Source organism: Oxyura jamaicensis, chromosome 24 (genome assembly GCF_011077185.1).
Source record: "Oxyura jamaicensis isolate SHBP4307 breed ruddy duck chromosome 24, BPBGC_Ojam_1.0, whole genome shotgun sequence".
NCBI classification, from domain to species: Eukaryota; Metazoa; Chordata; class Aves; order Anseriformes; family Anatidae; genus Oxyura; species Oxyura jamaicensis.
Genome location: NC_048916.1, coordinates 7,056,886 through 7,071,581, shown reverse-complemented (window position 1 = coordinate 7,071,581; position 14,696 = coordinate 7,056,886).

Below are 14,696 nucleotides of genomic sequence, written 5' to 3'. Positions count from 1 at the left end.
CAGATGGAGCAATAGGCACAGGGCTTCTGTGGGAAATCCCTGCCTATCACAATGAAGACACAGCCTGAGGCCCTTAAAAATTACTTCCAAAAATTGTCCAGTGACCCGAGAAATCTATTTATTTGTTAACATTATTCTTGGGTTTGGTTTCATTTTACAGAAAGCATGGTTGTATTTTCGGCACAAAGTGTTTATGCTGATGAATTATTCAAGTTCTGTAAAACTAGACATCATCATTCTCATGTGAGATAAAGGAGCAGTTGCACATATACATGGATGTAGATATAATACAGGCTTTAAAAGGAATTAAAATTCTTGGTATTTTCCATCCAAGGAAAAAAAAAAAAGACACAATGTTTTTTTTTTTTCTTTTTTCTTTTTTTTTTTTTTTTTCTTTTATATATAAGAAAAGAAACAAATGCCAAGCCCTGCCACATGAGCTTATGATAAGACACTGGTGTGCCCTGCATGGTCATCTGATGGTAACTAACCCCTTGCCCACGTGCATCAGTAACCATAAATAACAAACCCGTGTGAGCAATCACAGAGAGGAGGCACAGCCCTATGGAAGCTGTGGAGGGAAAAGAGAAGGAGCTGCCCCAGGCTTTCCTGCTTCTCTTGGCTATTCCACCAGGCTCTGAACTGAGGCTTTTTCTCCCTCTTCCTTCACAAGCAACCTTACAACAGCAAGCCCGCATGCACATCTGCAGCTCCCTTAGCAACCTGACAGCTACAGGCATGTGCAGCACCACAAGCAAATCACCTATGACAATAAACCAGCGCAGAATACCTGCAGCCTGTGGAACCCTACAGAGACAAGCCAGTGCTTGTTGTTGCAGTGCCACCAGCACCGTTAATTGAGCAAGCCACAGCTGACAGCCACAGTGCCCACAGCATTCCTGTGAAAGCAAACCTGCACGACTGCAGGGAGCAAAGCTCCCCCCCCCCCCCCCAAAAAAAAAAAAAACAACAACAAAAAAACAAAAACAAAAAAAAAAACACTTACAGCCTCCCATTTAAACCCCTCAATTAGCCAGGCTGCTCTTCAGAGGGCTAAGCTTCATAATAAAAAGAAAATAACGAGACTACTAACAGTGCATGATAAAAAGAGTATAAAGAAAAGAGCTTATTTAAAAAAAAAAATGTAAGAAATCTTTTAGCTGATGTACTTTTCCCCTCTCCTGAGGAGTGATGGAGGGGGCTTGTGTTCTTATTGATCTGACCTGCAACACCCCTAGCATAGCTTGTTAAAAAAAAAGAAAAACAATGTTTAGCAACACAACATCTTGTTAACTTGGTAAGCCAGGGTAGCCTTCCTGCTTCTCAGCAATCATTCAGGCATTGCCTGCTTAAATAGAGCCGAACAGTATTGCTCTTAATAGGGTTATTAATAACTGTCACATTCCAAGAAGGTGAAATAATGTGCTTTCTTTCTTTCATAGATTAAAACAAACCTGTAGGGAATTGTCGGCGTTCTCCTGCCCCCACCCCTTGTATCCTTAAGCCAGTGTGGAAGAACAGTGAAGTGAGTTCACCAGCAAAAATGCTTCATCAAGATGATATATTTAAAGGGAAATGTTAGCCAAGGACCAGCTTTTATGTGTGAGCCTTCATATTCCTACCTACCACTTAGGTACCTGTTTATTTTTTCCCCCACAAAGGAAGGGATAAAAATCACCAGGACCATTGTCAAAGCAATTAATTTGTGTTAGCACGCTAAGTGGGGAGGGAGCCAGACTCTCAGGCAAATCTGTACTCAGGAAGGACTCTTTCCAAATAACACAACGTATTAGCTTTTCCATTGATTAAACATTGCAGTGAGGACTCCTTACAGGCTTGGGGAGAAGTGGGGAAGAAGTCACCACCAGTCAGGTCCTGAGCTCAGCCGACACCAGCCAGGGCAGGGCAGCAATCTCTGCTCACAGCTGCAGATACAATCATTTTGGCCCCACTACACGGCGTGGTGCACTCCGGAGTTTTTTTCATGACCACACATTCAGTGTCCGCTGCTATTATTCTGAGGTCAAAGTGCTCAATGCCCACTCCCTGCTCGCACAGCCTGGCTGTGCAGGGATCCAGGACAACACTGGCAAAGTCGATGGCACCTCCTCATTTTCTGACGTACCCTCTGCCACAAGCTTGCAGGCTTCTCCAGCAGGTCAACAGACCCTGAGGCAGACACAAGCTCAGAGCACCCTGCCTCTCTTTGGGGAGCTGTAGGAGCATGCCTCCCTGTCTAGCTGCCACAAACGGCAAGCTGACAGATTGCCATCCTTCTGGCCTTATCATTAGTTTTTAAAACCACTGGCAGGTCCTCAAGGTTTAGATCACAGGCATCAGCAGGGAAATCACAGTCTGTAATTGCGTTAGCCATTTGGGATGGCCACACTGAATTGCCTCAACCAGAACCCACAGTTTCAGAAGTGTCTCAAGACTTGCTCTGTGGCAACAAATGCTGTTTAATGATGCCTCAACTTTTGCTCTGAAAAATGTACTTGCTGCTTTATTGTAGTTACAGCTTTAGACCTAAATATAACTAAAAGCCAGGGGGAGGAGAGTTGTTTAAGATTGTTTGACTGCAGGCAAAAATCTCAATCCCTACATGTTAATTTAAAGTTTGAGGTTTTTCTTTGGATGCTGCTGAGACAGACACAGCTATGAGTAAATATGTCAAAATAATCTATCAAGGGGAAATCTGGTCCCTGAGCTGTTCAATGAAAGAGGTAAATTACACAAAGATTATTACTTGATTTCCAAAATATATTCCAAAAAAAGAGATAAAGAGAAGAATAGGACAAGCTTTGGTGCTCTTTATTAACTTTTAGACAGATTCCATCCTTTTTTTTTTTTTTTTTTTTTTTTTTTTTTGCTTTGAAATCAGCAAGATTTGGACACATTAATTACTAACTGCAGTTCCCAACCTTTTTCAGCCTAGTCCAAACTAATGTGGAGCTAGAAGGCTGATTTGGAGCTCTGAATTACACCAGAGCCTGACTGTCTTTCATCTCTATCACTGCCACTGTTGCCAGATGACTGTGTGCTGTGAAATGCTTACATCTTCCTTCAAGACTCCAGCTCCTAGGTGGAAGCAAGCATGGAAGAAAGCTGTTGTCACTGCTGCACAGAAAAGCTTGAGAAATAAGACCCAGACATACCCAGTGAACTTGGACAAGAAGGTTGGGGGGAAAAAAAAAAGTTAGAAAAACAGACAAAACCTTCAGCATTTAATTGAAAAGCAAGCAAAGGTATTTCTTCAGTGGTGGTAGACTCCTTCACGGTTTTCATCACTGATTACTGGCATGCTCTTTCTTTGAACCTGGGTCACCAAGCAGAGTGAAGGGCTGCAGACCTTGCCTGTCCTGGCCCAGTGCCTGCCCCTGCAGCCCCAGGAGGGCAGAACCTGGCTGCGGTGCCCTCGCACAAAGGTGCCCGAAGGTCTGTTCTGAACCAGGAGAGAAATGTTACTGTCCTTGGACAAGGAGAAGATAATAGATGGAGGTGGCAAGGCGCATGAGGCTGAAGGGGTGAACACTTTTGTGGAAGCTTCCCCCTTTGCTGTGCCGGGGCTGTGCAAGGCCAGGGAGCAGCGGAGGGCTCCCCATCCTTGCCGCGCTGCCTCTTCTCTGCCTCAAGCCTGAGCGAGGCCGAGCACGGGCACAGTGCCACACGTGCTGTTGGTAACCTCATCCCGGCCCTGATCAGCAGAGAAAGAGAGCTTGAGTCTTGCTGCCTGAGCACCGGGATTCCTCCCCAAGCAGAAAGCATGAAAGCAGCACGAAGCTCATTAGCTGCCATTTCCTCAGCGTTAATCACTATTACTGTCAGTTAGTCCTGCAGTATGGCCTGGGGGATACAAGGCAGGTAGGAGCCCCATAGCGTGAGATGCTCACATAAACACCGGGGGAAGGAGGCTGCTGAGATGACTTTGCAGCCGAGGTTGCCAAAAACGGGGAAAGGAATTGTCACAACTCGCAGAAACCAGGTGTGGATCTGGCGCACCCACACGTACACACGCAGATGCAGAGCACAGGATCCAAGGCTCTCAGCAGTACCTGTCCCAAACTGCATCAGCCAAAAGGCCGGGGATCTGCGTGCTCAGTGCTGGGCTGGCCCCGTTCCCCAGGGCACGCTGCAAGCACCCGCCTGCTGCTCCAGCCCCTGCGGCTTCCTGGCCCTGGGCTTCATCCTTCTAAGTGCTCTGAGTCAAATCACCTTGTGCTAGAAAGCCTGGGTAAGGGAAAAAGTTACCCACCGTGCTGGAAGGCTGCTGCTCACTAGTAGAAGTGCTGCATTATTCCATGCAATAAAGAAAAAACTTGTCTTAAAAAAAAAAAAAAAAAAACAACAACCAAAAAACATTAAAGAGCCTAACTGAATAGTATTCTTCTTGAGGCTTATCAATGCTTCATTTTTCCATCACAAAAATAACATACTGTAAAAGACTGATTAGTCAACTGATAATTGAGTTCTTAAATGTCAAAAACAATATAGTATGAATATTCAACAGATCATGACACTGAAACTTACCTGTTCAATCAACAGTGACTAACATTTTTTTTCTCCCCATTGTTCTTTTCCAGATATTATGTTAATTTGACTTTTCTGAGGTACTGAACAAGGTTCTCTTAAAACATGTCATCTTGCAGGTTAATGTACAACGGGCTGCTTAAAAGAAAACTGTTTGGAAGTCGTGCCTGATTTATATCCCTTTGCATTAGCTTCATCTCACAGTTCAGGTAAAGGGGCAATTGAAACAAAATTGTGTTGAAACAGATATAGTTAATATTTCAGCTTCCAAGAAGGAGAAAATTCAGCATGTAGTTTGAAAAAAAAAAAAAAAAAAAAAAAAAAAGTGATATTTTCCTGCTGTTTGAGGTTAAATGCAGCCCAAGGTTCAAAGTCACAACACATTTCAGACATCATTTAATTTAACAGGGGAAAACACAGGCCAAATTTAATTAAAGGATGTATCTGTGTTTTTTAAACAAATGCAGTCTTATCAGAGCAGCCCAAACAGCTGGGTGCTCCTATCCGGGCAGGAGAGCTGGGTGGGAAGCTGCAGGATGCAATGCTCTGCCCATGTCCTCTTGAAACCCCCGTCTGTCACACGCTGCGATCAGCACTGCAAGCCCGGCGGTCCCACACTGTGGCAGCAGGAGACACGGAGCTGCTGCAGGTCCCCCTGCACGTCAGGGAATGAGCTGCAGAAGACCTGGACCATCAGCCCGGTACCTCTGTGATGCCCCCGTGGAGTCGAGGCAGTCTGCCAGCTGATGCCCAGCTCAGGAAATGCAGAGAGGGGCTTTAAGAGGTTTTGTTTTTCCAACGAGAGCCGTCCCCTGGCTGCCTGGGAAGGCCTGGGATATGGTCTCCTCCCATGCCTAACACCCAAAAGGAGCACATGCTTCCCAGCACAAATGTTTGAGGCAGGTCCCAGCACACCAGCTGCATTTTCCTGGATGCTGAGCGACATGCAGAGGGCAGCTGGATGTGCCGGCAGGCAGGTAAGGCACGGGGAGCAGCCGAGTGCCTGTCCTCCACCAGGTGAGAGCTCACAAGGAGCTGGGCATTAATTCAGCAGGCCCAGAGGGACTGGAAGTATGTGCCACTGTGGCAGCTATAAACCACCCATATCTGCTCCTGTGGTGCATCTCTGCACTCAGCAATGCAGGTGCAGAGGACTTTTAGCCATTAAGGGGGGGGTGGTGATGGTGATGATTTTAACTAATTCTCCCTTGTGAAATTAAAACAAAGGCGTTTTTGTTCGTTTGTTTCAAATGGGATGCAAAAATTCCCTGGCCATAAAGCGCATGGGGAAGAGGCAGCAATGCTTGGAGTGACACCATGGGAAAGAACTGAGGGAGGGAAAGAGAATTAAACAAGGACAGTGCATTTCATGTTGACCTCCAAGTAGTACCTCCTAATATTCTGTCAGGCAGCAGAATAACCAAATAAGTTTCAGGAGGAGTGCTTGGAAACCTTCAGTTGATGTTGTTTTTAATAGAAAATTGTGTTTTCATCTACAGGACATTTTTCAAGTAAGATGCAATTTTTTGTGGCAAATTTATCAAAAACATGGCATCAAAATGCTCTTATGCTGCAATTCCACCATGCACCTCTTCTCCTTTACAGCCATATCCCTGATCAGACCTGTATCTCTCGTGAGGTGCCACAGCCACGACACACTGCTACCAGCCCACAAGGAACAGGAACCACAGGAACTGTGGAACCACAGAGAAAGCCACCATAATGGGTGGCAGCCAAGCAGCTTCCACAAAGAATTCCAGCGGTATTTCCGCATCAAAATACTTCTGATATGCTACAGAAACCCTGATGTCTGGGAAAAGCATCCTCATTTTTCCAGCCTGCTCTCATTACAAACCACAAGTATTTAAATAATTTGAAATTAATGTGGACAAAGCCTTCAGTGGTACCGTACAGAAACACCTTTGCATTATCTGGAGATAATCAGGTGACAGGCTGAATCTCCTCTCTCATTGTTTGCCTCCATTGTTTCATTTTATATTATTCCGCTGTTCAGAATCTGAATATATTTATCTATTCCCTTCATCTTTCCCTCTTCAGATTTTCTTTGCAGTTTAGCTTCAAAGAACATACCTTCCAGGAAAGAATATTTCTGGAAATAGCAGAGGAGCTCGAGGATCATTGCAGTCATGCCACAGGGCAACATTAAATAAAGCAACCTTCTCTGTCGTCATAATCATGATGGAATGACTTGGAAGGAAAACAAACCATGGCTGTACATGCTGTAGCTGCAAGCACCAAATCTCCAAAGACGTCTTCAAAATAAGGGCAGATATATCACAGCAAGGAACAAAATGCCTCAGTGCTTGTTTGGGACCATTTGTTTTGCCGAGCCCCCGCAGGTGGTCATTGTGCTGCTCAGGATAATTTGCATCGCTCTCAGCTGCTGAGGACAGAAACCCAACGCCCAGACCCTGCTCCAGCACAGCAAACAGCCACACATTTAAAGACTGAAGGATTACATCTTCCTAAGCATGTTTTTAATTAACACACAAATGTGTCATCCTAAAAGGGAGCTCAGAAGCCTGGCTCTCAGTTACCCCAAACCAGATTTATGGGCTCTATGTGAAGTGGTTAGCAAAGACATTTAAAAACAATTAGGCTCTTGGAGAGGCAGATTCAGGCAGCCCAGACTGCTCTCATTATGCTGGAGAACGGGAAAATAAAGCCATTAGGCTCACCAGACAACTAGGTTATTTGTACTATTTTTTTTAATGATTAGTTTCCTTAATAATGCCTTCTGCCTGCAGTGGGAGAAACTCTCTTGCGCGCTCTTGCACACCAAGTCACTGATGGATGACACTCCCATGTGACCAACCAAATCCGATTTTAATGTTTCATGATGCTATTGAAATGAATAAAAAGGCAATTATCACTTTCCTTCAGCAAAGCATCAGATGCTGTTGAACACTGAGGTGCTGCCAGGAGCAGGGGCCCGGAGGGAAGGCAGAGGCAGCCAGCGGGAGCAGGGGTGCTGCAGCCCTTGCTGCTCTCCCAGGACTGCCCGCAGCCTGAATGACAACTCACTTTGCTTTTAAGGAGGGTCCAGCCACCTAGCATCATTTCTGATGTGTTTTCTACACCTTTTCTTCACGTTTTGCCTTCAAACTTCCTCTGCAGATCACTGCCTGGATTTTCAACTAGCTTTCCAGAGACCCCAGCATACCAAGGCTGGGTGGCCTGAAGGTTGGGACACGTGGCTCCAAAACCGACTGCATTACCCTTGAAAGCCAGCCCTGTTTGGATTTCTTTGTTGCAGACCATCACGCCTGACTTGTCCCCAGTAGCTCTGCCGAGTTCAAGCTCGTTTGTACCCTGTGCTGCACAAGCAGGACCTGAGAAAGTCCTTGACCCAGAACAGCGTGGAGGGGAGCTCGCAAGCACCTTCTCCTTTCAAAGTGCTTTTCTGTCGCTAACATTTCACTTTAGAAAATCAGAAAATAACCCATAGCATGCAATTCAGGACCAAATGATTTTTCCTTTGTAATGAAAACTTTTCTTCAAACAGGGAGAATTTCATGTATATGAGCTATCTTCTGAAATATTCTAGGAAAAGAAGAACATGAGAAGCTTGGAGCATTTTTTCCCCTCAGCTCTCCCTAGGCCTTACCTCATCACACAGGCGCATCTAAGTCTGAACCTTAGTGTTAGGAGAGGCAGGAACATCCTGCAGCTGATGTGCAGGTCACTGCACCTGGGTCTCCCAGAAAAGGAGGTGAAAACCATGCCAGGTGTGCTACCTGTTCCTCCTCACAGCAAGGGAAGGCGATGACCTGTTTTTCCAAGAGGGCCTCGCTGTTCCTGCGGGCAGCAGCTGGGGAAGGACGGACAGCGGCCATCCCCTGTCACCGTCCCGACCTGCTGCACAATGTGGGGTCAGGTCCATGCTCCAGCCGCCCGCAGCATCCTGCAAATGTATTCATAAGCTCTCCAATAAGCTGAAAGCAATGGGCAGGGAGTCCCACCTCCCAGAGCCACAGCCACAGCCCTCTCCCACCCAAATTGTTCTCCTCCGCTGCCTGCTCTGCTGTACATTCATGGAGCTGGGCTCCACATCCCACAGGCACGGTGCTGTGCCATGTCTGGGTAGGGACTTCACTACATCAGGGACTGATTTCAGGAGCCATTACAGTGTGTCGTATGTCAAAGGCCTTCTGAGCAACTTCCTCTGATGTGAGCCAGAAACTGCTGGGGGCGAGGGCAGTCTTCTTTTTTTAATGCCATCTATAGAAATAGAATTTAAAATACTGTTAAAACAGCATTAATATTCCAACTGAGAGAAGTCAGAAATTCAGGGGAATTTCTTTCCCCTTTTTCAGGTCTGCCACCTCTTACAAAATTCTGCACATTGTTATGGATGTTGCCCTGCCATTCATTTAGTTCCAGGAGACTTTAGGGAAAAGAGAGACGGACTTCTTTCTTCCATGCCAGGGTGAGGAAAGGTGACCTCACACACACTTACATTAATCACCATCATGCCTTTCATTTGCTGCCTGGACCAGTATCCATAATTATACTAACATATTTTTCATGAGTACAATGAGAAAGTGTTTCAAAGCAACAGAGCTCCAACAGGGAAAAATTAACCGCCTTCCTTGTGCTGAGACATAATGGTTGTTTATTCCTCCTGGTGGCACAGTAATTCTCAGCAGAACTGCCCTGAGAACAGAAGTAATATATAGTGTGAGTAAGGGGTGGCAGAATCCGTCCCACAAATACAAGCTATTAGGTTAACTCCTTTCTGTTCCTTATTCAGGCTCTGCAGTGACAGCCGGATGTTTTACCAGGCTTCCTTCCAGCCCGCAGTAGCTGCGGGAAAAGCAGGACTTTGACTGGCTTGTGCTCCAAATATTCCTGTTTCTTCGCTCTTGCACCTCTAAGAACTGCTGCCAGTGACAGACAAGTCTCATTACACAAACATTCAGTATTTTGCTCTTCTCCAGGATGCTTCTGTCACCCAAAAGAATCCCCAAGCTCCAGGCACACGAACAACCTAAACAAATAAAAAGATAACTGCATCTACACGCAACTCCATGGCTGTTTCCATGGGTCACCCTTGGAATTGGGAGCTGGCCTCTTTGCAGATGCCTGTGAACTTCATCAGTGTGCTGTCTGGTCTTTGCATTACTCTTCAGTGAAAATCTCTAAAAACCACTGGGTAACGATCATGTGCTAGTAAGAAGTTCTATACACTCATCCATTAAGTTCTAGACACTCATCCATGAAGCATATTTCAATTACAAAGGCAATTGAAATTTTAATTAGTAACATCACAGAAGTGTTTCTAACTCAGTCAGCTATGTAAAAAACATACAAATAAGAAAATGAAACCCTTCATCACTCCAACAGATATCACCTTAAAAGCCAGAAGAGGAAAGAAATTTTTATAAAAGCCTTTTCAAGACACACTGGTTTCTAAACTCAGTAGCAGAGTGTAACCTAATCAGTCACAATTTTGATTGTCACTTATGCAAAGCTGCTCAGCTCTCGAAGTCTCGCAGTCTCGGGGCCAGGGCTGCCCAGCGGGCACCTGCAGGACCGGGGCTCGAGCAGCCTGCGCACCCCGAGAGCTGCAGCAAAGCCCCTTCCTGCCCTTTGAGCGACTCTCCCTCCCTTTAGTTCCCCACAAAAGTTGGCACATCGCACGGGGGAGCATCCAGGTTTGCGAGTGCTCTTGTTTGCGAGCACATCTCTTTTTTTTTTTTTTTTTTTTTTTTTTTTTGTCTGCTTTGATTTTGCTGGATTTATTTATTTTGCCCGGATATTTCATTGATCGACTCACCCCAGGTTCTTTTCAACATTCTCTATTGACATAATGGGAGCTCTGCATTTGTTTTCGCTTTCCACAGGTCTGCACACTGCCACATTTGTACCACAGGAAGCAGAAAACTAGTTTAACATCTCATTTATTTCATAGATGAGAAAGTAATTCCCTGCTGAATGATTGTCCTGAACCAACAATTCAGAAAGCAGGAATTTACAGTGCCTGCCAGAGACGGGAGTGCATTACTGTAGTGCTGTTATATAATGGAGCTGAAATATGTTTTTTTCCCCTCCTGTTAGCCTGAAGAGAAAAGCCATTAAATATGATTAAGGTTAAGAGATTGCTAAAATTACAAACAGCCGCCATTCAATTATTTTGCTCTATAAAATGCAACACAGATTGGAGTTATTTCTCCGAAATGTGTTTTTAGAAAATAACATAACACAACTAATGTGGTTTGATGTAGCAAATCAGGTTTCAGATACTTCTTGTAATGCAAAACTAAAAGGTTCATAATTTAACTCAAAGTTCGTAACTTAAAGTCATCAGGTGCTTGCTGCATAAAAAAGTGTGTGTGTGTGTGGGGGGATCAATCCCACCCGACTAATATTCTGTGGAGTCATCTAAAGCTGGAGAGTCAATCAGTTTTAGCACCCATTAAAGAAAAAGACAGAAAAACGCAACAACTTGACATAACCGTCACACATTTTTTATGGAGAGTAAATCTCTTGAATAGTTTCTGTAATTTTTAATGTGACCTAAGGTGGGTGCTACGGATTTATCTGGGCTCAGAGAGCTCTGGAGAAACATAAGTAGCTAATCAAAACGCCTGCCAAGCCTGTGGAGTTTCACTGCAGGTTATGGTCATTGGGAGCGTGGGCTGCGTATTCGTCACTGTGCCTGCACCGGTATTTAATGCACTGGGAGGCTCGTCACACACCGAGCAAGCTAACTATGCTAAAATGTATTTTCTGTCAGCTGTACAAGGAGCTAAAATAATTGGAAAGTCAGGAAAAAATCCTTATGTGGGTATATTAATGGTTAGAGAGTCGTGGTTATTACGGTTAATAAAATATGCGGAATTGCATTATTCTGCTGAAAGCAACACAAACCTTTTGGGTCCCTGGAGGCAGGGCCCAAAGCTTTTCCATAAGGAAACTCAGAGTGAGCTCAGCACAGAGCCACGTCTGTGTGCAGGTCAGTGGCTGCAGCGAGCAAAGTGCCAGCTCGGGGTGCGGGACAGGCTCTGCACAGCCCCCTCGTTTCTGGCCTGGGAGCCTCTGCAGTTTAGGGCCAGAAATTTCAGCAGCAATCACATGTCAGGAGGATTTGTTACTTTACAGATGCTAATTATTCACCTGTTGGCATTTGTGTCCCTGCAGAAGTCACACATTTTCGCTATAGCTAACATGAGATCCAAAGGGAAGCGCATGACTTCAGTAAAAACATTTACCTCGACTTGTCACAACTTCCACGGAAAATCCCTTTGCAAGCAGGTCACAAGGGGTTAACAAAGGAGCAATAGATCATTTGATGACTAATTGCATGATTAGAACCCAACAGATCAATAATTTCTTATAACTGTATACATAATTCATTCTACTAATGTGCTTATAATTATCTAACACGCACCCACTTATATCTTGCAACAGCTATTCATTCATTTATCAACGTTACATAAACTGAAGTATGACAGAGGAAATAAACATGAAGGACATTTTTGAACCTACACTAAGGCTTAGATGAGCAAGCAACTGTATCACAAGACACCAGAAAACTTTAAAACACGGTGTCCCAACCCACCACCTTCACAACAGCAGAAGCCGGGCTAGCCCTGGCTGCCCGGGGGCTCCTCAGGCTGGGCCAGCTGCAGATCAGCATCCCATGCCCCATGGGGGGCTCTTTGCAAGTGCAACCTTCTCAGTCACCACATCAGAGGAAGAGGCTCTCCTTCCCACCACCCCCCCCACACTATTCCCATAGTTATTTCTCCCCAAGCCCCCAGAGTTGAAGATGCCATCTCCTGTCTAACCAGCAGGGAATGGAAATGTAGACAGCTCCTCTGTGTGGCCCCCACAAAATGTTAAATCGTCTCTGCCTGCTGTGCGCAGAGGGTTTGGAGCTGATGGAGTACTAAATGAAGGTGCTCTGTGAATACCATTCATCAAAGATGAGCATGAGAGATAGGTCCAGCGTTACTGGAACTGGTTCTGCTACATCTGTCCTCTGCCTACAGTTCCCTTTGTCCTGCCTCCTGAAATGTTCCCCACATTAACGTGTCTGGGAGATTAATAATTTTGTCCTGAATCAACGAATTACTGATGGCTAGTGAGATACCTCCCCTGGTAGTAAAGATAATACCATTCCTTGTAAAGCACACAAATCACACCACCGTAATCAGAGCAGTTGGGCTTTCTATAGCTGCTACTACTTAAATCACGGCCGTGCATCTCATCATTCAGTGTATCAGAGCACTGAGAGCATTTCCATGGTGCAAGGGTTTGGTGCAGTGCTTGGGTTTTGCCCGAGATATTCATGTTTGCACAGAGTTGGCTGGATCCTCTAGGACACCACAGCTACAGAACAGCAATTTGCTCACCGCACGTGCACTGCAAGCCTGCACCTTTGGCAGAGTTGTTCCAAGCTGAGGACACCAGGCAGCCACTAGGACTGCTGTCTGCTGTGCAGCTCCTCCAACGTTTTTCAGAATGTTAATACCCAGTTTTCAAGCCCAAACAAAAATTTCCCTTACTTGCCTCCACCATCCATGTGGCCCATCTCAATTCAGAATGGTGCAGGGAAGAAAACTAGTATAGTACCAGCTAGAAGGGGAGCTTTGTCTTGGATGGAAAAACAGTGACAGCCAGTTGGTATGTGAGAGTGACTTGGATGCCCAGAGAGTTTTGCCCAGGCCAAGGAGCATAAATAATGCCATGCTTGGTAATGTCCATCCCTGAGAGAGCAAGGAGAGCAGTCTGAAAGCAAGCTGCTCCTCCGCTCCCTCTTGCTAACTACCTAAGCAGCTATTCAGTGCACATGAAACAGTAGATAACTCTTTATCTGACAGGTAATTAGCTGTAGAAAAAAAAAATCAAATTAAAAACAGAGACCATATTAATAACAATGCACAACCACAAATTTGTCTGGAGATGCACAATGAATTACTTCAATTTACAAAAAAATAACACTGTTTTCTCTGCGAATGGGAAAGAATACATCTTCATTTCATCTCTCATTTGAGTGTCAGGCTTTTAGCAGCAGCAGGGCAGGAAGGCAAGGTCGCAGCCAGCCCCTGCCCCTCCTACCTCATTCACTTTTGCCAGAAATCCCCATACCCGCAGTTAGATCCCAACTGCTGGGCTACGTGTGCCTCAACAACGCACACAGCTAGTGCTATCTGGTGAGCCTGGAACACAGGCTGAATTAATTAATGGTCTAATACAGGGTCAAGGAGTCACAGACATGCCCAAAAACACCTCTAAGAAAAAAGACTCAATTTCACTCAGTTTTTGTTGCAGGTCAATGAGGAATGGGTATAAGCGTCTCTGAAAATCCCAGAAGAAAATTAAGTAATTTAGATCCCAAATGACAAAATCTAGAACAAGGACTCCACTTGAAGAAGCAAGACACGACAGTTTCAGGCACTTTGACACAGCGCATGCAGGGATGAGGAGACCCCGCTGGCTAGGGGACGGGGAGGGAGCTGGGGGCAGGGGTGCTCAGCTCCTTCCACACCACCCACCGGCGGCTGAGCCTCGGGGCAAGTTCCAACCATGGGCAGGTGCCCACGCAACTGAAGCTCCGTTTTCCCAAAGCTGGGTTATGGAAAAGGGCACAGTGCATCAACAAACAAGCAAACAAAGAGCCCTGGGACAGAGGAATTAGAGCTAAAGGCGCGGGGTAGGATTTTGCTGGGGCAAGCAACTCCTCCCCATCGGGGTGACAGAAACAAGACAGGAGCTTAGGTGATCACTGCAATTTCCTTCAAGGCTCATTGCTTTTCAGCTTAATATTTAATGTTGAATTTCAATTACATGACCAGTAATATTCACTTAATTAAAAGTACCATCCTAGCCTGGCAGGCTACAGCTGGAAGGAAGGAGGCTAAAAGGAAACATTGGGCATCACTCCTGTGAGACAAGGCCTGCCTGCGTCCTGAGGCACAGCATCCCTCCTCCGCCACTCTCTTGGCCTCCCTCCCAGGTGGCAGGGACAGCGCTGTGTCACTTGTGAGCCTTGGTGTGGATGATGCAATCTGAGGAGGTGAGCATGGGTTTGGTCACATATGCCAAAGCAGCACTTCTGATGACGAGCTCTCCTCTAGCAGCCAGGGAAGCAGACTAAGCTGTCCTGGGGCAGACAAACCACAGCCTGAAAGCAATTTCTG